This window comes from Schistocerca gregaria, chromosome 1 (assembly GCF_023897955.1).
Source record: "Schistocerca gregaria isolate iqSchGreg1 chromosome 1, iqSchGreg1.2, whole genome shotgun sequence".
Classification (NCBI taxonomy): domain Eukaryota; kingdom Metazoa; phylum Arthropoda; class Insecta; order Orthoptera; family Acrididae; genus Schistocerca; species Schistocerca gregaria.
The window spans coordinates 17,347,403-17,367,429 of record NC_064920.1 but is presented as its reverse complement, the minus strand read 5'-3'; positions in this window follow the sequence as shown (position 1 = coordinate 17,367,429).

The following is a 20,027-nucleotide window of genomic DNA, read 5'->3' as shown; positions in this document are numbered from 1 at the left end:
GGATGGTTGCGCTTTGTCAGTCTAGCTATCAAACCCGACTTAAAACTGACAGTTAATTTTATTCCTCCCATCCTCTCAATTACACATACTGCAATGGTTTTCAGAACATGGTCTTCCAGCAGATTTATCTCCAAGCTTGCCTGGGTCACCATATGATCGTTCTCCTGCGAGTAAAGTTTAGGGAATCCGACGCAAATCTGACAGTTAATTGCGACATTCCCACCGTCCTAATGACATTGCAACACAGAAATTGCGTAGCGATTCAATACATTGGTCATTAGCGGAATTATCTCCGAGGGTCTAACGCTGCCTCATACCAGATGAAGGTACTCTTTTGCAGTCAAGTTTCTCTTCTCCCTCTCATAACTCTCATTTAATTCTTACCGTCAGATCCTGGTATTGACGATGGAACACACAAATAGCGTCGCTATTTAATACATCGCTGTGCAGCGTAACTATTATCAAGGGTCTATTGCTATCTCGGTCGCCGGATGGTCGCGTTTTGTCAGTCTAGTTTTCAAATCCGACGCAAAACTGACAGTTAATTTTATTCCTCCCATCCTCTCAATGACGATGGAACACATTCTGCGATGCTCTTTAGTACATCGTTCTGCAGCACAATTATCTTCAAACATCTATTACTGCCTGGGTCATTTCTCCAGTGAGTAGAGTTTCGCTAATCCGAAGTAAAATTGACAATTTATTGCGACATTCCCGCCTTCCTAATGACGATAGAACACATGACTTGCGTCAGGATTCAATAAATTGGACACCAGCCGACTTATCTCCGACGTTTAAATGCTGCCTCGATCACCAGATGGATGTACAATTTGGCAGTCAAGTTTCGTGTCTTCGTCTCAAAACTCACAGTTAATTCTTACCGTTTTGACGATGGAACACACAAATAGCGTCGTGATTCAATATATCCATGTCTAGCGAAACTATCTACAAGGGTCTATTGGTGCCTCGGTCACCGGATGGTCGCGTTTTGTATGTCTAGTTTTCAAATCCGACGCAAAACTGACAGTTAAATTTATTCCTCCCATCCACTCAATTACTATGGAACACACATACTGCGATGGTTTTCAGAACATGGTCTTCCAGCAGATTTATCTCCAAGCATGCCTGGGTCACCACATGATCGTTCTCCTGCGAGTAAAGTTTAGGGAATCCGACGCAAATCTGACAGTTAATTGCGACATACCCCCAATCCTGATGACGTTGCTACACAGTAACTGCGTCGAGATTCAATACATTGTTCATTAGCGGACTTATCTCCGAGGGTCTAACGCTGCCTCATACCAGATGAACGTAATTTTTTGCAGTCAAGTTTTGCTTCTCCCTCTCATAACTCACAGTTAATTCTTACCGTCAGATCCTGGTATTGACGATGGAACACACAAATAGCGTCGCGATTCAATACATCGATGTCTAGCGTAACTATCTACATTGGTCTATTGGGGCCTTGGTCACCGGATGGTTTCGCTTTGTCAGTCTAGCTTTAAAACCCGACTTAAATCTGACAGTTAATTTTATTCCTCCCATCCTCTCAATTACACATACTGCAATGGTTTTCAGAACATGGTCTTCCAGCAGATTTATCTCCAAGCTTGCCTGGGTCACCATATGATCGTTCTCCTGCGAGTAAAGTTTAGGGAATCCGACGCAAATCTGACAGTTAATTGCGACATTCCCACCATCCTAATGACATTGCAACACAGAAATTGCGTAGCGATTCAATACATTGGTCATTAGCGGAATTATCTCCGAGGGTCTAACGCTGCCTCATACCAGATGAAGGTACTCTTTTGCAGTCAAGTTTCTCTTCTCCCTCTCATAACTCTCATTTAATTCTTACCGTCAGATCCTGGTATTGTCGATGGAACACACTAATAGCGTCGCTATTTAATACATCGCTGTGCAGCGTAACTATTATCAAGGGTCTATTGGTATCTCGGTCGCCGGATGGTCGCGTTTTGTCAGTCTAGTTTTCAAATCCGACGCAAAACTGACAGTTAATTTTATTCCTCCCATCCTCTCAATGACGATGGAACACATTCTGCGATGCTCTTTAGTACATCGTTCTGCAGTACAATTATCTTCAAACATCTATTACTGCCTGGGTCATTTCTCCTGTGAGTAGAGTTTCGCTAACCCGAAGTAAAATTGACAATTTATTGCGACATTCCCGCCCTCCTAATGACGATGGAACACATGACTTGCGTCGGGATTCAATAAATTGGACACCAGCCGACTTATCTCCGACGTTTAAATGCTGCCTCGATCACCAGATGGATGTACAATTTGGCAGTCAAGTTTCGTGTCTTCGTCTCAAAACTCACAGTTAATTCTTACCGTTTTGACGATGGAACACACAAATAGCGTCGTGATTCAATACATCCATGTCTAGCGAAACTATCTACAAGGGTCTATTGGTGCCTCGGTCACCGGATGGTCGCGTTTTGTATGTCTAGTTTTCAAATCCGACGCAAAACTGACAGTTAAATTTATTCCTCCCATCCACTCAATTACTATGGAACACACATACTGCGATGGTTTTCAGAACATGGTCTTCCAGCAGATTTATCTCCAAGCATGCCTGGGTCACCACATGATCGTTCTCCTGCGAGTAAAGTTTAGGGAATCCGACGCAAATCTGACAGTTAATTGCGACATACCCCCAATCCTGATGACGTTGCTACACAGTAACTGCGTCGAGATTCAATACATTGTTCATTAGCGGACTTATCTCCGAGGGTCTAACGCTGCCTCATACCAGATGAACGTAATCTTTTGCAGTCAAGTTTTGCTTCTCCCTCTCATAACTCACAGTTAATTCTTACCGTCAGATCCTGGTATTGACGATGGAACACACAAATAGCGTCGCGATTCAATACATCGATGTCTAGCGTAACTATCTACATTGGTCTATTGGGGCCTTGGTCACCGGATGGTTTCGCTTTGTCAGTCTAGCTTTAAAACCCGACTTAAATCTGACAGTTAATTTTATTCCTCCCATCCTCTCAATTACACATACTGCAATGGTTTTCAGAACATGGTCTTCCAGCAGATTTATCTCCAAGCTTGCCTGGGTCACCATATGATCGTTCTCCTGCGAGTAAAGTTTAGGGAATCCGACGCAAATCTGACAGTTAATTGCGACATTCCCACCATCCTAATGACATTGCAACACAGAAATAGCGTAGCGATTCAATACATTGGTCATTAGCGGAATTATCTCCGAGGGTCTAACGCTGCCTCATACCAGATGAAGGTACTCTTTTGCAGTCAAGTTTCTCTTCTCCCTCTCATAACTCTCATTTAATTCTTACCGTCAGATCCTGGTATTGTCGATGGAACACACTAATAGCGTCGCTATTTAATACATCGCTGTGCAGCGTAACTATTATCAAGGGTCTATTGGTATCTCGGTCGCCGGATGGTCGCGTTTTGTCAGTCTAGTTTTCAAATCCGACGCAAAACTGACAGTTAATTTTATTCCTCCCATCCTCTCAATGACGATGGAACACATTCTGCGATGCTCTTTAGTACATCGTTCTGCAGTACAATTATCTTCAAACACCTATTACTGCCTGGGTCATTTCTCCTGTGAGTAGAGTTTCGCTAACCCGAAGTAAAATTGACAATTTATTGCGACATTCCCGCTCTCCTAATGACGATGGAACACATGACTTGCGTCGGGATTCAATAAATTGGACACCAGCCGACTTATCTCCGACGTTTTAATGCTGCCTCGATCACCAGATGGATGTACAATTTGGCAGTCAAGTTTCTTGTCTTCGTCTCAAAACTAACAGTTAATTCTTACCGTTTTGACGATGGAACACACAAATAGCGTCGGGATTCAATACATCGATGTCTAGCGAAACTATCTACAAGGGTCTATTGGTGCCTCGGTCACCGGATGGTCGCGTTTTGTATGTCTAGTTTTCAAATCCGACGCAAAACTGACAGTTAATTTTATTCCTCCCATCCACTCAATTACTATGGAACACACATACTGCGATGGTTTTCAGAACATGGTCTTCCAGCAGATTTATCTCCAAGCATGCCTGGGTCACCACATGATCGTTCTCCTGCGAGTAAAGTTCGGGAATCGGACGCAAATTTGACAGTTAATTGCGACATACCCCCAATCCAGATGACATTGCTACACAATAACTGCGTCGAGATTCAATACATTGTTCATTAGCGGACTTATCTCCGAGGGTCTAACGCTGCCTCATACCAGATGAACGTAATCTTTTGCAGTCAAGTTTTGCTTCTCCCTCTCATAACTCACAGTTAATTCTTACCGTCAGATCCTGGTATTGACGATGGAGTACACAAATATTGTCGCGATTCAATACATCGATTTCTAGCGTGACTATCTACAAGCGTCTATTGGTGCCTCGGTCACCAGATGGTCGCGTTTTGTCAGTCTAGTTTTCAAATCAAACGCAAAACTGAGAATTAATTTTATTCCTCCCATCCTCTCAATGACGATGGAACACATTCTGCGATGCTCTTCAGTATTTCGTCTTGCAGCAGAATTATTTTCAAACACCTATTACTGCCTGTGTCTGTTCTCCTGTGAGTAATGTTTCGCGAATCCGAAGTAAAATTGACAATTTATTGATACATTTCCGCCCTCCTAATGACGATAGAACACACAACTTGCGTCGGGATTCAATACATTGGACACCTACCGACGTATCTCCGACGTTCTAATGCTGCCTCGATCACCAGTTGGATGCACAATTTGGCAGTCAAGTTTCTTGGCTTCGTCTCAAAACTCACAGTTAACTCTTACCGTCAGATCCTGGTATTGACGATGGAACACACAAGTAGCTTCTAGATTCAATACATCGATGTCTAGCGTAACTATCTACAAGATTCTATTTGTGCCACGGTCACCGGATGGTCGCGTTTTGACAGTCTAGTTTTCAAATCCGACGCAAAACTGACAGTTAATTTTATTCCTCCCATCCTCTCAATGACGACGGAACACATTCTGCGATGCTCTTCAGTACATCGTATTGCAGCAGAATTATCTTCAAACATCTATTACAGTCTGGTCATTTCCCCTGTGAGTAAAGTTTCGCGAATCCGAAGTAAAATTAACATTTCATTGCGACATTCCCGCCCTCCTAATGACGATAGAACACACAACTAGCGTCGGGATTCAATACATTGGACACCAGCTGACTTATCTAAGACGTTCAAATGCTGCCTCGTTCACCATATGGATGTACAATTTGGCAGTCATCTTTCTTGTCTTCGTCTCAAAATTCACAGTTAATTCTTACCGTCATATCCTGGTGTTAACTATGGAACACACAAGTAGCGTCTATTGGTGCCTCGGTCACCGGATGGTCGGTTATTGTCAGTCTAGTTTTCAAATCCGACGCAAAACTGACAGTTAATTTTATTCCTCCCATCGTCTCAATTACGGTGGAACACATACTGCGATGGTTGTCAGTACATCGTCTTAAAGCAGATTTATCTCCAAGCATCTATTACTGCCTGGGTCACCACATGATCGTTCTCCTGCGAGTAACGTTTCGGGAATCCGACGCAAATTTGACAATTAATTGCGACATTGCCACCACCCTATTGACGATGCAACTCAGAAATTGCGTCGCGATTCAATACATTGGTCACTAGCCGACTAGACAGCATTAGAACGTCGGAGATAAGTCGGCTGGTGTCCAATGTATTGAATGCCGACGCAAATTGTGTGTTCTGTCGTCATTAGGAGGGCGAGAATGTCGCAATAAATTGTCAATTTTACTTCGGATTCGCGAAACATTTCTCACAGGAGATCAGACCCAGCCAGTAATAAATGTTTGAAGATAATTCTGCTGCAAGACGATGTACTGAACAGCATCGCAGAATGTGTACTATCGTCATTGAGAAGATGGGAGGAATAAAATTAACTGTCAGTTTTGCGTCGAGTTTGAAATCCAGACTGACAAAAGGCGACCATCAGGTGGCCGAGGCACCAATAGACCCTTGTAGATAGCTACGCTGGACATCGATGTATTGAATCGCGAAGCTATTTGTGTGTTCCATCGTCAATACCAGAATCTGACGGTAAGAATTAACTGTGAGTTTTGTGACGGAGACAAGAAACTTGACTGCCAAATTGTACATCCATCTGGTGATCGAGGCAGCATTAGAACGTCAAAGATAAGTAGGATGGTGTCCAATGTATGAATCCAGACGCAATGTGGGTGTTCTATCGTCATTAGAAGGGCGGGAATGTAGCAATAAATTGTCAATTTTACTTCGGAGTCGCGAAACTTAACTCACAGAAGTACAGGCCCAGGAAGTAATAGATGTTTGATGATAATTCAGCCTCAAGACGATATACTGAAGAGCATTGTAGAATAAGTTCCATCGTCATTGATGGGAGGAATAAAATTAACTGTCAGTTTTGCGTCGGATTTGAAAACTAGATTGACAAAACATGACCATCCGGTGACCGAGGCACCAATAGACCCTTGTACATAGTTACACTAGACATCGATGTATTGAATCGCGACGCTATTTGTGTGTTCCATCGTCAATACCAGGATCTGACGTTAAGAATTAACTGTGCGTTTTGAGACGGAGACAAGAAACTTGACTGCCAAATTGTACATCCATCTGGTGATCGAGGCGGCATTAGAAAGTCGGAGATAAGTCGGCTGGTGTCCAATGTATTGAAACCCGACGCAAGTTGTGTGTTCTATCGTCATCAGGAGGGCGGGAATGTCGCAATAAATTGTCAATTTTACTTCGGACTCGCGAAACTTTACTCACAGGAGAACAGACGAAGGCAGTAATAGATGTTTGAAGATAATTCTGCTGCAAGACGATGTACTGAAGAGCATGGCAGATTGTATTCCATTGTCATTGAGAGGATCGGTGGAATTAAATTAACTGTCAGTTTTTCGTCGGCTTTAAAACCTAGTTTACAAAACGCGATCACCCGGTGACCGAGGCACCAATAGACCCTTGTAGATAGTTACGCTGGACATCGATGTATTGAATCGCGACGATATTTGTGTGTTCCATCGTCAATACCAGGATCTCACGGTAAGAATTAACTATGGGTTATGAGCGGGAGAAGAGAGACTTGAATGCCACAGAGTACGTCAAACTGGTATGAGGCAGCGTTAGACCCTCGGAGATATATCGGCTAATGTTCAATGCATTGAATCGCGTCGCAATTTCTGTGTTGCAACGTCATTAGGATGGTGGGAATGTCGCAATTAACTGTCAAATTTGCGTCGGATTCCCGAAACTTTACCCGCAGGAGAAAGATCATGTGGTGACCCAGGCATAGATGCTTGGTGATAAATCTGCTGGAAGGCGATGTTCTGAAAACCATCGCAGTATGTATGTTCCATCGTAATTGAGAGGATGGGAGGAATAAAATTAACTGTCAGATTAGCGTCGGATTTGAAAAGTAGACTGACAAATAGCAACCATACGGCGACCGAGGCACCAATAGACCTTTGCAGATTGTTACGCTAGACATCGATGTATTGAATCCCCTCGCTATTTGTGTGTTCCATAGTCAAGACGGTAAGAATTAACTGTGAGTTTTGAGACGAAGACAAGAAACTTGACTGCCAAATTGTACATCCATCTGGTGATCGAGGCAGCATTAGAACGTCAAAGATAAGTAGGCTGGTGTCCAATGTATTGAATCCCGACGCAATGTGGGTGTTCTATCGTCATTACGAGGGCGGGAATGTAGCAATAAATTGTCAATTTTACTTCGGAGTCGCGAAACTTAACTCACAGAAGAACAGGCCCAGGCAGTAATAGATGTTTGATGATAATTCAGCCTCAAGACGATATACTGAAGAGCATTGTAGAATGTGTTCCATCGTCATTGATGGGAGGAATAAAATTAACTGTCAGTTTTGCGTCGGATTTGTAAACTAGACTGACAAAATGCGACCATCCGGTGACCGAGGCACCAATAGACCCTTGTAGATAGTTACGCTGGACATCGATGTATTTAATCGCGACGCTATTTGTGTGTTCTATCGTCGTCAGGAGTGCGGGAATGTACCAATAAATTGTCAATTTGCTTCGGATTCGCGATACTTTACTCACTGGAGAACACACCCAGGCAGTAATAGATGTTTGAAGATAATTCTGCTGCAAGACGATGTACTGAAGAGCATCGCAGAATGTGTTCCATCGTCATTGAGTGGATGGGAGGAATAAAATTTTGCGTCGGATTTGAAAACTAGACTGACAAAACGCGACCAACCGGTAACCGAGGCACCAATAGACCCTTGTAGATAGTTACGCCAGACCTCGATGTATTGAATCGCGACGCTATTTGTGTGTTCCATCGTCAATACCAGGATCTGACGGTAAGAATTAACTGTGAGTTATGAGGGGGAGAAGTGAAACTTGACTGCCGAAGAGTACGTCCATCTGGTATGAGGCAGCGTTAGACCCTCGGAGATAAGGCGGCTAATGACCAATAAATTGTATCGCAACGCAATTTCTGTGTTGCACCGTCATTAGGATGGTGGGAATATCGCAATTAACTGTCAAATTTGCGTCGGATTCCCGAGACTTTACTCGCAGGAGAACGATCATACGGTTACCCAGGCAGTAATAGATGCTTGGAGATAAATCTGCTAGAAGACGATGTTTTCAAAACCATTGCAGTAAGTGTGTTCCATCGTAATAGAGAGGATGGGAGGAATAAGATTAACTGTAAGTTTTGAGACGGATTTGAAAACTAGACTGACATAAAACGACCATCCGGTGACCTAGGCACCAATAGACCCTTGTACATAGTTACACTAGACATCGATGTATTGAATCGCGACGCTATTTGTGTGTTCCATCGTCAGTACCAGGATCTGACGTTAAGAATTAACTGTTAGTTTTGAGACGAAGACAAGAAACTTGACTGCCAAATTGTACATTCATCTGGTGATAGAGGCCGAATTGGAACGTCGGAGATAAGTTGGCTGGTGTCCAATGTATTGAATTTCGACGCAAGTTGTGTGTTCTATCGTCATTAGGAGGGCGGGAATGTCGCAATAAATTGTCAGTTTTACTTCGGATTCGCGAAACTTTACACACAGGAAAACGATTATGTGGTGAAGCAGGCAGTAATAGATGCTTGGAGATAAATCTGCTGGAAGTCGATGTACCGAAAACCATCGCAGTATGTGTGTTCCACCGTAATTGAGAGGATGGGAGGAATAAAATTAACTGTCAGTTTTGTGTCAGATTTGAAAACTAGACTGACAAAACGGAACCATGAGTTGACCGAGGCACCAATAGACCCTTGTAGATAGTTACGCTAGACATCGATGTATTGAATTACGACGCTATTTGTGTGTTCCATTGTCAATACCTGGAGCAGATGGTAAGAATTAACTGTGAGTTTTGAGACGGAGACAAGAAACTTGACATCTGAATTGTACATCCATCATTAGAACGTCGGAGATAAGTCTGCTGGTGTCCAATGTATCGAATACCGTCACAAGTTGTGTGTTCTATCGTAATTCGGAGAGCAGGAATGTCGCAATAAATTGTCAATTTTACTTCGGATTCGCGAAACTTTACTCACAGCAGAATTACCCAGGCAGTAATAGATGTTTGAAGATAATTCTGCTGCAAGGCGATGTACTGAAGAGCATCGCAGAATGTGTTCCATCGTCATTGAGAGGATTTGAGGAATAAAATTAACTGTCAGTTTCGCGTCGGATTTGAAAACTAGACTGACAAAACGCGACCATCCGGTGACCGAGGCAAAAATAGTCCCTTGTAGATAGTTACGCTGGACAGCGATTTATTGATTCGCGACGCTATTTGTGTGTACCATCGTCAATACCAGGACTGACGGTAAGAAGTAACTGTGAGATATGAGAGGGAGAAGAGAAACTTTACTGCCGAAGAGTACCTTCATCTGGTATGAGACAGCGTTAGACCCTCGGAGATAAGGCGGCTAATGACCAATGTATGGATTCGCGACGCAATTTCTGTGTTACAATGTCATTAGGATATTGGGAATGTCGCAATTGACTGTCAAATATGCGTAGGATTCCCGAAACTTTACTCGCAGGAGAACGATCATGTGGTGACCCAGGCATGCTTGGAGAAAAATCTGCTGGAAGACCATGTTCTGAAAACCATCGCAGTATGTTTGTTCCATCGTAATTGAGAGGATGGGAGGAATAAAATTAACTGTCAGTTTTGCGTCGGATTTGAAAACTAGACTGACAAAACGCGACCATCCGTGACCGAGGCACCAATAGACCCTTGTAGATAGTTACGCTAGACATCGATGTACTGAATCGCGACGCTATTTGTGTGTTCCATCGTCAATACCAGGATCTGACGGTAAGAATTAACTGTGAGTTATGAGAGGGAGAAGAGAAACATGACTGCCGAAGAGTACGTCCATCTGGTATGCGGCAGCGTTAGACGCTCGGAAATAAGTGGGCTAGTACCAATGTATTGAATCGCGACGCAATTTCTGTGTTGCAACGTCATTAGGATGGTGTGAATGTCGCAATTAACTGTCAAATTTGCGTCGGATTCCCGAAACTTTACCCGCAGAAGAAAGATCATGTGGTGACCCAGGCATAGATGCTTGGTGATAAATCTGCTGGAAGGCGATGTTCTGAAAACCATCGCAGTATGTATGTTCCATCGTAATTGAGAGGATTGGAGGAATAAAATTAACTGTCAGTTTTGCGTCGGATTTGAAAAGTAGACTGACAAATAGCAACCATACGGCGACCGAGGCACCAATAGACCCTTGCAGATTGTTACGCTAGACATCGATGTATTGAATCCCCACGCTATTTGTGTGTTCCATCGTCAAGACGGTAAGAATTAACTGTGAGTTTTGAGACGAAGCCAAGAAACTTGACTGCCAAATTGTACATCCATCTGGTGATCGAGGCAGCAATAGAACGTCGGAGATAAGTCTGCTGGTGTTCAATGTATTGAATACCGTCACAAGTTGTGTGTTCTATCGTAATTCGGAGGGCAGGAATGTCGCAATAAATTGTCAATTTCACTTCGGATTCGCGAAACTTTACTCACAGGAGAACTGACCCAGGCAGTAATAGATGTTTGAAGAGAATTCTGCTGCAATACGATGTACTGAAGAGCATTGAGCATCGTCATTGAGAGGATTTGAGGAATAAAATTAACTGTCAGTTTTGCGTCGGATTTGAAAACTAGACCGTCAAAACGCGACCATCCGGTGACCGAGGCATCAATACACCCTTGTAGATAGTTCCGATGGACATCGATGTATTGAATCGCGACGCTATTTGTGTATTCCATCATCAATACCAGGATATGACGGTAAGAATTAATTGTGAGTTTTGAGACGAAGACAAGGAACTTGACTGCCAAATTGTACATCCATCTGGTGATCGATGCTGCATTAGAACATCGGCTGGTGTCCAATGTATTGAATCCCGACGCAAGTTATGTGTTCTATCGTCATTAGGAGGGCATGAATGTCGCAATAAATTATCAATTTTACTTCGGATTCGCGAAACTTTATCTCACAGGAGAACACTCCCAGGCAGTAATAGATATTTGAAGATATTTCTGCTGCAAGACGATTTACTGAAGAGCATCCATCGTCATTAAGAGAATGGGAGGAATAAAATTAACTCTCAGTTTAGCGTCGGATTTGAAAACTAGATGACAAGACGATATCTCCCGGTGACCAAGGCAACAATAGACCCATCCTTGTACATAGTTACGCTGGACGTCGACGTATTGAATCGCGACGCTATTTGTGTGTTCCATCGTCAACACCAGGATCTGACAGTAAGAATTAACTGTGATTTATGAGAGGGAGGAGAGAAATTTGACTGCCGAAGGGTAAGTCCATCTGGTACGAGGCAGCGTTAGACCCTCGGAGATAAGTCTGCTAATTACCAATGTATTGACTTGTGACGCAATTACTGTGTTGCTACGTCATTAGGATGGTGGGAATGTCGCAGTTAACTGTCAAATTTGCGTCCGATTCCCGAAACATTACTCGCAGGAGAACGATCCTGTGGTGACCCAGGCATGCTTGGAGATAAATCTGCTGGAAGACGATGTACTGAAAACCATCGCAGTATGTGTGCTCCACCGTAATTGAGATGATGGGAGGGATAAAATTAACTGTCAGTTTTGCGTCGGATTTGAAAACTAGACTGACAAAACGCGACCATCCGGTGACCGAGGCACCAATAGGCCCTTGTAGATAGTTACGCTGGACAGCGATGTATTGAATCGCGACGCTATTTGTATGTTCCATCGTCAATACCAGGATCTGACGGTAAGAATTAACTGTGAGTTATGAGATTGAGAAGAGAAACTTGACTGCCGAAGAGTACGTCCATCTGGTACGAGGCAGCGTTAGACCCTCGGAAATAAGTCGGCTAGTGAACAATGTATTGAATCGCGACGCAATCTCTGTGTTGCATCGTCTTTATTATGGTGGGAATGTCGCAATTAACTGTCAAATTAGCGTCGGATTCCCGAAACTTTACTCGCAGGAGAACGAACACGTGGTGACCCAGGCAGTAATAGATGCTTGGAGATAAATCTGCTGGAAGACGATGTACTGAAAACCATCGCAGTATGTGTGTTCCACCGTAATTGAGAGGACGGGAGGAATGAAATTAACTGTCAGTTTTGCGTCGGATTTGAAATCTAGCCTGACAAAACGGGACCATCAGGTGACCGAGGCACCAATAGACCCTTGTAGATAGTTACGCTAGACATCGATGTATTGAATCTTGCCGCTATTTGTGTTCCATCGTCAATACCAGTATCTGACGGTAAGAATTAACTGTCTGTTATGAGAAGGAAAAGAGAAAGTTGACTGCCAAAGAGTACCTTCATCTGGTATGAGGCAGCGTTAGAACCTTGGAAATAAGTCCGCTAATGACCAATGTATTGAATCGCGACGCAATTTCTGTGTTGCATCGACATTAGGATGGTGGGAATGTTGAATTAACTGTCAAATTTGCGTCAGATTCCCGAAACTTTACTTGCAGGAGAACGATCATGTGGTGATCCAGCCAGTAATAGATGCTTGGAGATAAATCTGCTGAAAGACGATGTATTGAAAACCATCCCAGTATGTGTGTTCCACCGTAATTGAGAGGATGGGAGGAATAAAATTAACGCTAAGTTTTGCGTCGGATTTGAAATCTAGACTGACAAAACGCGACCATCCGGTGACCAAGGCACCAATAGACCCTTGTAGATAGTTACGCTAGACATCGATGTATTGAATCGCGACGCTATTTGTGTGTCATCGTCAATACCTGGATCTTACGGTAAGAATTAACTGTGAGTTTTGAGGCGGAGACAAGAAACTTGACTGCCAAATTGTACATCCGTCAGGTGATCGAGGCAGCATTAGAACGTCGGAGATAAGTTGGCCGGTGTCCAATGTATTGAATCAAAACGCAAGTTGTGTGTTCTATCGTCATTAGGAGGGCGGGAGTGTCGCATTTAATTGTCAATTTTACTTCGGATTCGCGAAAGTTTACTCACTGGAGAGCAGACCCAGGCAGTAATAGATGTTTGAAGATAATTCTGCTGCAAGACGATGTACTGAAGAGTATCGCAGAATGTGTTCCACCGTCATTGAAAGGATGGGAGGGATAATGTTAACTGTCAGTTTTCCGTCGGATTTGAAAACTAGATGAGAAAACGTGACCACCCATGACCGAGGCACCAATAGACCCTTGTAGATAGATACGCTGGACATCGATGTATTGAATCGCGATGCTATTTGTGTGTTCCATCGTCAATAGCAGGATCTGACGCTAAGAATTAACTGTGAGTTATGAGAGGGAGAAGAGAAACTTGACTGCCGAAGAGTACGTCCACCTGGTATGAGGCAGCGTTTGACCCTCGGAGATAAGTCGGCTAATGACCGAATTATTGAATCGCGACGCAATTTCTGTGTTGCAATGCCATTACGATGGTGGGGATGTCGCAATTAACTGTCAAATTTTTGTCGGATTCCTGAAACTTTACTCGCAGGAGAACGATCATGTAGTGAACCAGGCAGTAATAGATGCTTGGAGATAAATCTGCTGGAAGACGATGTTCTGAAAACCATCGCAGTATGTGTGTTCTATCGTAATTGAGAGGATGGGAGGAATAAAATTAACTGTCAGTTTTGCGTCGGATTTGAAAACTAGACTGACAAAACGCGACCATCCGGTGACCGAGGCACCAATAGACCCTTTGTAGATAGTTACGCTAGACATCGATGTATTGAATCACGACGCTATTTGTGTGTTCCATGGTCAATACCAGGATCTGAGGGTGAGAATTAACTGTGAGTTTTGAGACGGACAAAAGAAACTTGACTGCCAAATTGTACATCCCTCTGGTGATCGAGGCAGCATTAGAACGTCGGAGGTAAGTCGGCTGGTGTCCAATGTATTGAATCCCGACGCATTATGTGTGTTCTATCGTCATTAGGAGGGCGGGAAAGTCGCAAAAATTGTCAATTTTACTTCGGATTCGCGAAACTTTACTCACAGGAGAACAGACCCAGAGAGTAATAGATGTTTGAAGATAATTCTGCTGCATGACGATGTACTGAAGAGCATCGCAGAATGTGTTCCATCGTCATTGAGAGGATGGGAGGAATAAAATTAACTGTCAGTTTTGCGTCGGATTTGAAAACTAGATGACAAAACGAGATCTTCTGGTGACCAAGGCACCAATAGACCCTTGTAGATAGATACGCTGGACATCGATGTATTGAATCATGACGCTATTTGTGTGTTCCATCGTTAATACCAGGATCTGACGGTAAGAATTAACTGTGAGTTATGAGAGGGAGAAGAGAAACTTGACTGCCGAAGAGTACGTCCATCTGGTACGAGGCAGCGTTCGACCCTCGGAAATAAGTCGGTTAGTGAACAATGTATTATATCGCGACGCAATTTCTGTGTTGCATCGTCTTTAGGATGGTGGGAATGTCGCAATTAACTGTCAAATTTGCGTCGGATTCCCGAAACTTTACTCGCAGGAGAATGATCATGTGGTGACCCAGGCAGTAATAGAAGCTTGGAGATAAATCTGCTGGAAGACGAAGTACTGAAAACCATCGCAATATGTGTGTTCCACCGTAATTGAGAGGACGGGAGGAACAAAATTAACTGTCAGTTTTGCGTCGGATTTGAAAACTAGCCTGACACAACGGGACCATCCGGTGACCGAGGCACCGATAGACCATTGTAGATAGTTACGCTAAACATCGATGTATTGAATGGCGACGCTACTTGTGTGTTCCATCGTCAATACCAGGATCTGATGGTAAGAATTAACTGTGTGTTCTGAGAGGGAGAAGAGAAAGTTGACTGCCAAAGAGTACCTTCATCTGGTATGAGGCAGCGTTAGAACCTCGGAAATAAGTCCGGTAATGAACAATGTATTGAATCGTGATGCCATTTCTTTGTTGCAACGTCATAAGGATCGTGGGAATGTCGCAATTATCTGTCAAATTTGCGTCGGATTCCCGAAACTTTACTCGCAGGTGAACGATCATGTGGTGACCCAGTCAGTAATAGATGCTTGGATACACATCTGCTGGAAGACGATCTGAAAACCATCGCAGTATGTGTGTTCCTCCGTAATTGAGAGGATGGGAGGAATAAAATTAACTGTTAGATTTTCGTCGGATTTGAAAACGAGACTTACAAAGGCGACCATCCTGTGACCGAGGCACCAATACACCCTTGTAGATAGTTAAGCTGGTCATCGATGTATTGAATCGCGACGCTATTTGTGTGTTCCATCGTCAATACCAGGATCTAACGGTAAGAATTAACTGTGAGTTATGAGAGGGAGGAGAGAAACTTGACTGCCGAAGAGTACGTCCATCTGGTATGAGGCAGCGTTAGACCATCGGAAATAAGTCGGCTAGTGACCAATGTATTGAATCGCGACGCAATTTCTGTGTTGCATTGACATTAGGATGGTGGGAATGTCGCAATTAACTGTCAAATTTGCGTCGGATTCCCGAAATTTTACTCGCAGGAGAACGATCATGTGGTTGACCCATCCAGTAATAGATGCTTGAAGATAATTCTTCTGGAAGACGATGTATTGAAAACCATCCCAGTCTGTGTGTTCCACCGTAATTGAGAGGATGGGAGGAATAAAATTAACTATCAGTTTTGCGTCGGATTTGAAATCTAGACTGACTAAACGCGACCATCCGGTGACCGAGGCGCCAATAGAACCTAGTAGATAGTTACGCTAAACATCGATGTATTGAATCGCGACGCTACTAGTGTGTTCCATCGTCAGTACCAGGAACTGACGGTAAGAACTAACTGTGAGTTTTGAGACGGAGACAAGAAACTTGACTGCCAAATTGTACATCAGTCCGGTGATCGAGGCAGCATTAGAACGTCGGAGATAAGTCGGCTGGTGTCCAATGTATTGAATCGCGACGCAATATCTGTGTTGCAACGCCATTAGGATGGTGGGGATGTCGCAATTAACTGTCAAATTTGCGTCGGATTCCCGAAACTTTACTCGCAGGAGAACGATCATGTGGTGACCCAGCCAGTAATAGATGCTTGGAGATAAATCTGGAGGAAGACGATGTATTGAAAACCATCGCAGTATGTGTGTATCACCGTAATTGAGAGGATGGGAGGAATAAAATTAACTCTCAGTTTTGCGACGGATTTGGAAACCTAGATTGACAAAACGTGACCACCCGGGACCGAGGCACCAATAGACCATTGTAGATAGATACGCTGGACATCGATGTATTGAATCACGACGGTATTTGTGTGTTCCATCGTCAATACCAGGATCTGAGGATAAGAATTAACTGTGAGTTTTGTGACGGAGAAAAGAAACTTGACTGCCAAATTGTACATCCATCTGGTGATCGAGTCGGCATTAGAACGTCGGAGGTAAGTCGGTTGGTGTCCAATGTATTGAATCCGGACGCATTTTGTGTGTTCTATCGTCATTAGGACTGCGGGAATGTCGCAATAAATTGTCAATTTTAATTCGGATTCGCGAAACATTACTCACAGGAGAACAGACCCAAAGAGTAATAGATGTTTGAAGATAATTCTGCTGCAAGACGATGTACTGAAGAGCATCGCAGAATGTGTTCCATCGTCATTGAGAGGATGGGAGGAATAAACTTAACTGTCAGTTTTGCATCGGATTTTAAAACTAGATAACAAAACGAGATCTTCCGGTGACCAAGGCACCAATAGACCCTTGAAGATAGTTACGCTGGACATCGATGAATTGAATCGCGACGCTATTTGTGTGTTCCATCGTCAATACCAGGATCTGACAGTAAGAATTAACTGTGAGTTATGAGAGGGAGAAGAGAAACTTGACTGCCGAAGAGTACCTCCATCTGGTACGAGGCAGCGTTAGACCCTCGGAAATAAGTCGTCTAGTGACCAATGTATTGTATCGCAACGCAATTTATGTGTTGCATCGTCTTTAGGATGGTTGGAATGTCGCAATTAACTGTCAAATTTGCGTCGGATTCCCGAAACTTTACTCGCAGGAGAACGATCATGTGGTGACCCAGGCAGTAATAGATGCTTGGAGATAAATCTGCTGGAAGACGATGTACTGAAAACCATCGCAATATGTGTGTTCCACCGTAATTGAGAGGACGGGAGGAATAAAATTAACTGTCAGTTTTGCGTCGGATTTGAAAACTAGCCTGACACAACGGGACCATCCGGTGACCGAGGCACCAATAGACCATTGTAGATAGTTACGCTAAACATCGATGTATTGAATGGCGACGCTACTTGTGTGTTCCATCGTCAATACCAGGATCTGATGGTAAGAACTAACTGTGAGTTTTGAGACGGAGACAAGAAACTAGACTGCCAAATTGTACATCCGTCCGGTGATCGTGGCAGCATTAGAACGTCGGAGATAAGTTGGCTGGTGTCCAATGTATTGAATCAAAACGCAAGTTGTGTGTTCTATCGTCATTAGGAAGGCGGGAATGTCGCATTAAATTGTCAATTTTACTTCGGTTTCGCGAAACTTTACTCACTGGAGAACAGACCCAGAAAGTAATAGATGTTTGAAGATAATTCTGCTGCAAGATGATGTACTGAAGAGCATCGCAGAATGTGTTCCATCGTCATTGAGAGGATTTGAGGAATAAAATTAACTGTCAGTTTTGCGTCGGATTTGAAAACTAGATGACAAAACGAGATCTTCCGGTGACCAAGGCACCAATAGACCCTTGTAGATAGTTACGCTGGACATTGATGTATTGAATCGCGACGCTATTTGTGTGTTCCATCGTCAATACCAGGATCTGACAGTAAGAATTAACTGTGAGTTATGAGAGGGAGAAGAGAAACTTGACTGCCGAAGACTACGTCCATCTGGTACGAGGCAGCGTTAGACCCTCGGAAATAAGTCGGCTAGTGACCAATGTATTGAATCGCGACGCAATTTCTGTGTTGCATCGTCATTAGGATGGTGGGAATGTCGCAATTAACTGTCAAATTTGCGTCGGATTCCCGAAACTTTACTCCCAGGAGAACGATCATGTGGTGACCCAGGCAGTAATAGATGCTTGGAGATAAATCTGCTGGAAGACGATGTACTGAAAACCATCGCAGTATGTGTGTTCCACCGTAATTGAGAGAACGGGAGGAATAAAATTAACTGTCACTTTTGCGTCGGATTTGAAAACTAGCCTGACAAAGCGCGACCATCCGGTGACCGAGGCACCAATAGACCCTTGTAGATAGTTACGATAGACATCGATGTATTGAATCGCGACGCTATTTGTATGTTCCATCGTCAATACCAGGATCTGAGGGTAAGAATTAACTGTGAGTTTTGAGACGGACACAAGAAACTTGACTGCCAAATTGTACATCCATCTGGTGTTCGAGGCAGCATTAGAACTTCGGAGATAAGTCGGCTGGTGTCCAATGTATTGAATCCCGACGCAAGATGTGTGTTCTATCGTCATTAGGAGGGAGGGAATGTCGCAATAAATTGTCAATTTTACTTCGGATTTGCGAAACTTTACTCACAGGAGAACTGACCGAGGCAGTAACAGATGTTTGAAGATAAATCTGCTGCAAGACGATTTCCTTAACTGCATCGCTGAATGTGTTCTATCGTTATGGAAAGGATGGGAGGAATAAAATTAACTGTCAGTTTTGCGTCGGTTTTGAAAACTAGATGACAAACCGCGACCACCCGGTGACCGAGGCACCAATAGACCATTGTAGATAGCTACGCTCGACATCGATGTATTGAATCGCGACGCTACTTGTGTGTTCCATCGTGAATACCAGGATCTGATGGTAAGAACTAACTGTGAGTTTTGAGACGGAGACAAGAAACTTAACTGCCAAATTGTACATCCGTCCGGTGATCGTGGCAGCATTAGAACGTCGGAGATAAGTCGGCTGGTGTCCAATGTATTGAATCGAAACGAAAGTTGTTTGTTCTATCGTCATTAGGAGGGCGGGAATATCGCATTAAATTGACAATTTTACTTTGGATTCGCGAAACTTTACTCACTGGAGAACAGACCCAGGCAGTAATAGATGTTTGAAGATAATTCTGCTGCAAGACGATGTACTGAAGAGCATCGCAGAATGTGTTCCATCGTCATTGAGAGGATGGAAGGGATAATGTTAACTGTCAGTTTTGCTTCGGAATTGAAAACTAGATGACAAAACGTGACCACCCGGTGACCGAGGCACCAATAGACCATTGTAGATAGCTACGCTGGACATCGATGTATTCAATCGCGACGCTACTTGTGTGTTCCATCGTCAATACCAGGATCTGATGGTAAGAACTAACTGTGAGTTTTGAGACGGAGACAAGAAACTAGACTGCCAAATTGTACATCCGTCCGGTGATCGTGGCAGCATTAGAACGTCGGAGATAAGTTGGCTGGTGTCCAATGTATTGAATCAAAACGCAAGTTGTGTGTTCTATCGTCATTAGGAAGGCGG